Source organism: Aristolochia californica, unplaced genomic scaffold (genome assembly GCF_029961685.1).
Source record: "Aristolochia californica isolate CCGP_79_NKW_82.1479 unplaced genomic scaffold, dmAriCali1.0.hap1 SCAF_165, whole genome shotgun sequence".
Taxonomy (NCBI): Eukaryota; Viridiplantae; Streptophyta; class Magnoliopsida; order Piperales; family Aristolochiaceae; genus Aristolochia; species Aristolochia californica.
In genome coordinates, this window is record NW_027181843.1 from 25,001 (window position 1) to 33,462 (window position 8,462).

General features: G+C 35.4%; 3 non-coding genes across 3 annotated transcripts; 1 reads left to right on the top strand and 2 right to left on the bottom strand.

The window, feature by feature from the left end:
- Positions 1–750: 750 nt before the first annotated feature.
- On the bottom strand, positions 751–822 carry TRNAT-GGU (transfer RNA threonine (anticodon GGU)). The gene has a single exon. It is a non-coding gene; the product is annotated as a tRNA-Thr (tRNA).
- Positions 823–2,219: 1,397 nt separating this feature from the next.
- Positions 2,220–2,293, top strand: TRNAD-GUC (transfer RNA aspartic acid (anticodon GUC)). The gene has a single exon. It is a non-coding gene; the product is annotated as a tRNA-Asp (tRNA).
- Positions 2,294–5,859: 3,566 nt separating this feature from the next.
- TRNAC-GCA (transfer RNA cysteine (anticodon GCA)) lies at positions 5,860–5,931 on the bottom strand. The gene has a single exon. It is a non-coding gene; the product is annotated as a tRNA-Cys (tRNA).
- Positions 5,932–8,462: the final 2,531 nt, after the last annotated feature.

Genomic DNA, 8,462 nt, shown 5'->3' on the forward strand with positions numbered 1-8,462 from the left:
AGTTATGTGACCCGATATCTATATCTAAGTCCTATATGGATATAAACCGATCTTTTTCTGGAACCAAAAAAAGATATTGAAAAATAGACTGTTCTTGTGACTCGGAATAAACATTTCTTTGTGGAGGAAAGGGATGGGCGATTTATTCCTATGGGTCATCTAGGAACAAGAAGATTCAATCGGAAATATCGACAAATTCTTGCGTGGTCCAAGGAAATAAAAAAAAGGCCCGGCTTCCACAATTTAATCTCTATTGAATATGAATATTTTTTAATATAAGAATAGCTGATATAGTCACCATTCAATGGGTCAGGTCCACTTATTTTTTATTTTATTGATTTCTAAATTTTCTTTTCCGATCGATTTTATTGGAACAGTATTTTATTGGAACAGTGGAGAAGTCGGAATGTTTTGGTTTGCTGATTCATAATCTGAATTGGGTATCTAAAATATATATGTACCAGGACCAAAAAAACAGGAATAATGAAAAATGAGGAGAAGTATACCCTGTAATGACAACATAGCGGTCCCCCTAATAAGATTAGGGCAATTACTTATCATCATAATGAACAAATGTTCAACTTTGTACCTATAACTCATTCTATAATTTATTTTGAATAATAAATAATAACTCATTATGTGGGCAGTTACCTTAGATATATTTATTATATTACAAATAAATATAAAAAATCTCTCTTTTCTCTGCTGAATAATGAACACTAAGACTGCAAACTGGAGCTTCATGAAAAAAGCCCCTTATCGGATTTGAACCGATGACTTACGCCTTACCATGGCGTTACTCTACCACTGAGTTAAAAGGGCCCGTTTTATTCAATTCAGGAAGAAGCCACTCGCTGCTATGAGTCTACTACATGATCCATATATTTACTATATGTACATATATACATGTATGCATAGGGATTCACTCAGGAACAAGAAATTTGATTTACCTATACCTATGAGATTCTATGAAAAAAAAAATGATTATTTTCTTTTGTATATTTGATAAATAGCAATGGTAATGCAATGAATTCTTTCAGGGCCGGGCCTATACTAATTGCTTTGCTTTTATTGACCCATCCAGATGAGATTCACTTGATTGATACATGTACGAATCTGACATCGATTCAAAATATTTCAGCGAATCCCTTCCCTGATTTACCAGTTCTACATCATCTTTTTGAATCGATCAAAAAAAGCATTCTATCGTTTTTTAATTTCCTGGCTTAGTATTAGTGTGAGATAAAGATAGGTTATATCCCATCTTAACGATGAGTGAGTCGATGAGTCAAAATGGAAGAAAGGTTTGACTTACCTTTTCTGTCTGTCGAACAAATCATTTCCTGAGGGGATCCCATACTTCGTTATATATATATAGGATATAGGACGGGATGGTTCATTTCATGAATTAAAATCAAAAATTCTATGGAATCGTAGAAGCAGGAAAGATTTTTCGGATCTAGTCATCCCATTATAATTATACATTACATTATATTGACAATTCCAAAAAACTGCTCATACTATGAACATAGTATGATGGCGATCGGGCAGGTATGCCCCTATCGTCTAGTGGTTCAGGACATCTCTCTTTCAAGGAGGCAGCGGGGATTCGACTTCCCCTGGGGGTAGGGTACTACGAAAGGAAGTTGATCATGGATTATCAATAAGCCCAGAATTTGTTCTTCCTGGGTCGATGCCCGAGCGGTTAATGGGGACGGACTGTAAATTCGTTGGCGATATGTCTACGCTGGTTCAAATCCAGCTCGGCCCACTAATTCGCCGATCCATGATAACCAAATTTGTCCTCCAGAAATGCCCATTATTTAGATATTTAGAATGCCCCATATATTCTAAAATTCTAAAAGTATTCTAAGGATATATGGGAATAAAATATATAGGGATAAAGGGTCCATTTTTTCTACAATACCCCTTGGTTTCTTTCCAATTTCTCACATCTTCTGATCTGTCTAAAGATCTAGATTCCCAATTTGTTGCAAAGGTAGTAAAGAAAAAAAGAGTCCTTTTTCCATTGAAAAATAGATTCTCAATATATTAGTAGGATTACCAGTAATCTGTGTCATTCTTACTCTAGTCCGTATCCATGTGGATATCAGTATATCAGTCGTGTTTCTTTTACAACACGAGAATATTTCTCGTAAATAGAAACGAAACGAATGAAAGCATAAGAATACATATATGCATGCTGTATACCTCACCCTGGGATTGTAGTTCAATCGGTCAGAGCACCGCCCTGTCAAGGCGGAAGCTGCGGGTTCGAGCCCCGTCAGTCCCGACCTCGGATCCGATGAATCCATCAATTCATCTTCCCATTTTCTGTGAGGAGGGGGCCCGGGACAGGATTGAATTTCCTGCGGGGATCCTTAATTTTTTTTTATTTTGTTTTTCGTTTCGAATTTCTCATCGGACAAAGACGGGAATTTCAATTATTTGAACTAGTACCGATTGCTGGGGGAGAGGCATACGTAGTCGTAGGTATCGCCATACTGGGGATTCCAAGAGAGACCCACTGGTTTGACTTTTTCAATTGCTTCTGATCCATGAAATGGAATAGGGTACAGAGTACCCATACGTTTCCAGGGAGTACATATACAAATTGTACTCGTTTATTCTACGATACACAATTAACTAACTTAGTAACATAGTTACTCGGGCAGCAGAGTACTATTAAACCTACTCCCTTTTGTTTTCGTGTTTTCGAGATACGATTTTGTGCAATCTCAATTAGTAAAGTAATTAAAAACAATCTATCTATCTTATTCTTATTCAAATTGCATGCTGAATTTAGCTTTCAGTCCCAATCCAAGGAAAAAGAGGGTCCTTACTTTTAATATAAAGTAAAGGATCAAACAATGATCCGTCCCTTTTGTTTCTTTTCCACAGGGGGAATGAATCATTTTTTTTTTCTTTATTTTCTTTATCTTTATATAATATATATTTTTATTTTAGGGTTTCATCGAAGAAGGAGAAAAATCAATAAAGAAAGAATTTGTCGGAATATTAGATCTTTTTTTTTATATCGAGACCCATCCCATACCCATACCTTTATCACATTTCTCTGCCTTCCAGGAGGATTAGATCATTACGAAAACTTCGCTTCGAGCTTAACTCCTCCCCCTTTCCATTTCACTCCTACTGTTTAGGTCTGTTACCAATGGAAGGCCGGCAACAGAACACAGGTCAGATGATACCTCGTCGGATGATTCTTATAAAGAAGATGATAGATTTTAGAAACTAAAGAATGAAAAAAAAAAAGATGAGAAATTCAATGGGATTCTTGATTAGATCAGGAATCCCATTTTTGATTCGGTATGGATAAAAGATCTTCCTATGTTATACTATTCAATTCTCGACGATGAATCGATTTAATAGATCAGATATTGTTATTCATATTCATAATATAATATTGAATATTGATCCGATTCAGTATCAACCATCAGGATGCACCCATTGAATTTACAGGAGAAATCTTTTTATTTTTATTTTTTTTTTTCTATGGGATTAGATCCCGAGTTATTGCGAAGCAAAAAAAAACGATGAGATTATGGAAGTCAATATTCTCGCATTTATTGCGACTGCGCTGTTCATTTTAGTTCCTACTGCTTTTTTACTTATCATCTACGTAAAAACAGTCAGTCAAAATGATTAGAATTAAACTTGACTTATTAGCTCTTATCAATGATTGACGAAATAAAAGGGATTCCAATTCCAAGTCTTAAATGAAATTAGAGAACTGGAATCAACAGTATAATAGATGGTGTAGTAGAAAGGTTCATATAGTTCTTTCTACCACACTATCTATTATTATATTGTAAAAATATTGTATTGCATGTATAAAGTTGTATTGTATAAATTCAAAAAATGGATGGGTTTGATATAGACTAGATACAATATCTATCCATATAAATGAAGTAATTGATTGGGCCGTTAACAGATACCCCACGGAGTTCTATAGTCACTTCTTCGGATTTGAAAAATAAGTATAAGTAGTAAACACCACCCATTTTTCATGCTTGAGCCATGACATGAGGTGAGTCAATAAAGCATAAATAGGATTCCTAGAAGTATAAAACTTAAGTGAGCACGGATCACCCGACGCAAGATCTTATTATGCGTAGTACCCCTTTGAACAACCACTACGTCTATGGCATCTCCAGTAGAAAGTACGTATCCACGTAATAGTAGCAGTACTTCCTCTTTGAACAGTCAAGAGGGAAAAACAAATAAAAAAATAGGGGTTGGTTGCTCCTCATTGTAATATCCATAATTATGGTAAGAGCGGGTTCATCGAAATCGAATATTATATTTAGGAATAGGAAGAGTTCGGCTGGAAAAATTTCCTATCATGCGCATTCCTTTGAGTTTCGAAATACGAACAACATCAGAATCAAATCATTCAAATATTGATCGAAAGATCATTGTTCATATATTACTGGATTACCCTAGAATTTTTGAAATGGATTATCTTAAAACGCTTCGCGGAACGGTCCATTAAACATAAGCACCATTGATCCAATTTGATTACTCAACTTAATTAGTAGTACCCCTAGAGTCCACTTCTTCCCCATACTACGAGTGAAAGGGAAAACGTAAAGACCACCATTAAAGCAGCCCAAGCGAGACTTACTATATCCATGTAAATTATCTCCCCGATCTCTATGAATATGAAGGAATTATTCCATTATTAATCACTAATAATAGTGGAATCAATGGTGCAGAGTCAAAATGGCATTTTGCTCTAACGCTATTGATGAACCAATCCAATGAATACAAGAGTTCCTATACTCTAATTACAAGGATCTCCGGTCGAATCGGAAAGCAGTAAGCAAAAGCAAGATATACAACTACCCTTGGAGATCTTAAAGGAATGTTACTAATGAAAGATGTAGGAATAGTAAGACCCATTGTTTGTTTTGTTAGCTTTCATAAGCATAAGAAAAAAAAATGGAATATAAATAGAATATATATATATACCATAAAGATGTAAAAGATAACTATCTTAACTATCTATCACATACCTCTATCTACCCCCCAAGTCTTACTGTCTCTGTTTCTTTCTGTGAAACAATCGGGGGACACCCCATTACGTTCTTGGCAGGGTGTTACAAAAAACGGAGAAGTATTTTTCAACTTTTATTAGAAAATTAGATTCTATATTCTATAATATAGATATAGAATAGTTAGTTATTCTATAACTATAATAGTTATAGTTAAGAGTTGATTACCCATCCAATCCAATATTGATTGGATACCTGAGTAAGTACTCAGGGATTCTCGTGAGTCTGGATACAAAATACAAACTATCCTTAGCCCTTTCCGCAACTCCCAATTTGATTCCCCACCAACCTACCCAATTTAATTCAAGACTCAGTCAGTGGGCACCACCCTAGTAAGGTAGGGTAATTAGGAAGTATTGATAGTGCTTCCTATAATCTCCCTCAGATCCTAGAATAGAAGCAAGGATTGGATTTACATTTAGGAACCGAACCCCCTTTCCTTCGGCTACCCCGATTTTAGGTATCTGACTTTCGTAGTTCTGAATCTCACAATTTCAGTTTTACTATCGATTCGATTGATAAATCAAATACAAAGAAATAGCCCGAACCAACCAGTAATCAGTCATAAATCGGTTTTTTTTCATATTGATACCCGATTTTAACCATAACCAAATGATAAAAATTCAAGTCTTTTTTTTTTATAGAACCTCTGTATTCTTAAAATACAGTATCTACAACCCTAGTCATGCTTCTGTCAGGCAAGAATTTTGTGAGTTCTATTAGCATATGTGAGTTCTATTAGCATAGAAGGATAAGGTATTCCGAAGCTTTTCTTTTGTTGATCAGGCGACACCCGGATTTGAACTGGGGAGAAAGGGATTTGCAGTCCCGCGCCTTACCACTCGGCCATGCCGCCAAAATGATCCAAAATAGACCTAACTCTTTCTTTTTTTTTTTTTTTTGGGGGGGGGGGGTTACTCAACCTTTTTTTGGTTTGAGTTGGATTTTTAAAACGGGTTTCTTTATCCCTTTCCAAAAGGGATCCCTGGGTCCAGGGTTCTCTTGATTGTATAGTGTTTCAAAACATAATATTTTTTTTTATATTGAAACAGAAAAAAGATATTTCTAGGCACAGAGTCCAAAATTCAGAGTAAATTGGAGCCATTAATTATTTCCTGTGAATTCATGAACAGTTCTTGGATTTTGATCTAACGTTTTCTTTCCTTACCTTAATAATTAAATTAATAACATAAGAAAACAAAAAAGTTGATACACGACTAATCAGTATCAATTGTTTTCAATTTCAATTATAACAACATATATGTGTATATGTAAACCCTCGAACATAAATTGTTACACGCATACCTAGTCCTATCCACCTTATCTTATAGGGAATTGTCGTGCTTGAATTTTGCATTGAATATTTTTCTATTGAATAAGTTGAATCTAAATTGGAAATTCGCATATAGCACCCCGAAAAGAGGGGATATGCAGATAACTAGATAGCTATATCTGGATATACTTATACAATGCCCTTTACGCACTTCAATCGTATTCTACTAATTCTACTAACACTAACAAGAGCTCCCTCTTCTCTGTGAATCCTTTTTTGAACAATGGTGGAATCAATGAAATAAGTTAAGTGCTAAAATAAAAACCAACTCGATACTGTTCCGGATTATTCTGTCTTTATCTCATTCATAGAGAATGGATCAAATCATGAATCTATTTCTGGTACCCAATCTTATTTCTGATACCCAATCTTATTTCTGATACCCAATCTTATCGTAATATCATAATAACAGGTAGAAATTGGATCCATTTGTATATTCTATACAAGACTCCATCAGTCTAAGCTAAGGGGCAGAATTTTGTTTCAAGGAATGTTTTATTAATCCATCTCCATTTGGATCCGTCGAAAATTATCTCTCTTTATTCCTCCGTCTATGCCAATTTCATAGGTCTATGGAATTGGATAAAATTTCATGTGATTCAGTAAAAAGAATATACATTCCATCATTGCTCGATCGATCTATATGGTTCGATAAAGACTTAACCAATAATGGGATTTTTTCAATAAATGGGAAACTTAATTAAGATGCTCCGGGATGAAAATGAGGGAATGTCTACAATACCTGGATTTAGTCAGATACAATTTGAAGGATTTTGTAGGTTCATTGATCAGGGCTTGACCGAAGAACTTCATAAGTTTCCAAAAATTGAAGATACAGATCAAGAAATAGAATTTCAATTATTTGTGGAAACATATCAATTGGTGGAACCCTTGATAAAAGAGAGAGATGCTGTGTATGAATCACTCACGTATTCTTCTGAATTATATGTACCCGCAGGATTAATTTGGAAACCCGGTAGAGATATGCAAGAGCAAACCGTATTTATTGGAAATATTCCTCTAATGAATTCCCTGGGAACCTCTATAGTAAATGGAATATACAGGATTGTGATCAATCAAATATTGCAAAGCCCCGGTATTTATTACCGTTCAGAATTGGACCATAACGGAATTGCTGTCTATACCGGCACAATAATATCAGATTGGGGAGGAAGGTCAGAATTAGAGATTGATAGAAAAGCAAGAATATGGGCCCGCGTGAGTAGGAAACAAAAAATATCTATTCTAGTTCTACTATCAGCTATGGGGTCGAATCTAAGAGAAATTCTGGATAATGCTTGCTACCCTGAAATTTTCTTGTCTTTCCTGAATGAAAAGGAAAAAAAAAAGATCGGGTCAAGGGAAAATGCCATTTTGGAGTTTTATCAACAATTTGCGTGTGTAGGTGGGGATCCAGTATTTTCGGAGTCCTTATGTAAGGAATTACAAAAGACATTTTTTCAACAAAGATGTGAATTAGGAAGGATTGGTCGACGAAACATGAACCGGAGACTGAATCTTGATATACCTCAGAACAATACATTTTTGTTACCACGAGATATATTGGCTGCTGCGGATCATTTGATCGGAATGAAATTTGGAATGGGCACACTTGACGATATGAATCACTTGAAAAATAAACGTATTCGTTCTGTAGCAGATCTGTTACAGGATCAATTGGGTTTGGCTCTGGTTCGTTTAGAAAATGTGGTTCGAGGAACTATATGTGGAGCAATCAGGTATAAATTAATACCGACTCCTCAGAATTTGGTAACTTCAACTCCATTAACAACTACTTATGAATCCTTTTTTGGATTACACCCTTTATCTCAAGTTTTGGATCGAACGAATCCATTGACACAAATAGTTCATGGGCGAAAATTGAGTTATTTGGGTCCTGGAGGATTAACTGGTCGAACTGCTAGTTTTCGGATACGGGATATCCACCCTAGTCATTATGGACGTATTTGTCCAATTGACACGTCCGAAGGGATCAATGTTGGACTTATTGGGTCCTTAGCTATTCATGCGAGGATTGGTTATTGGGGGTCTAT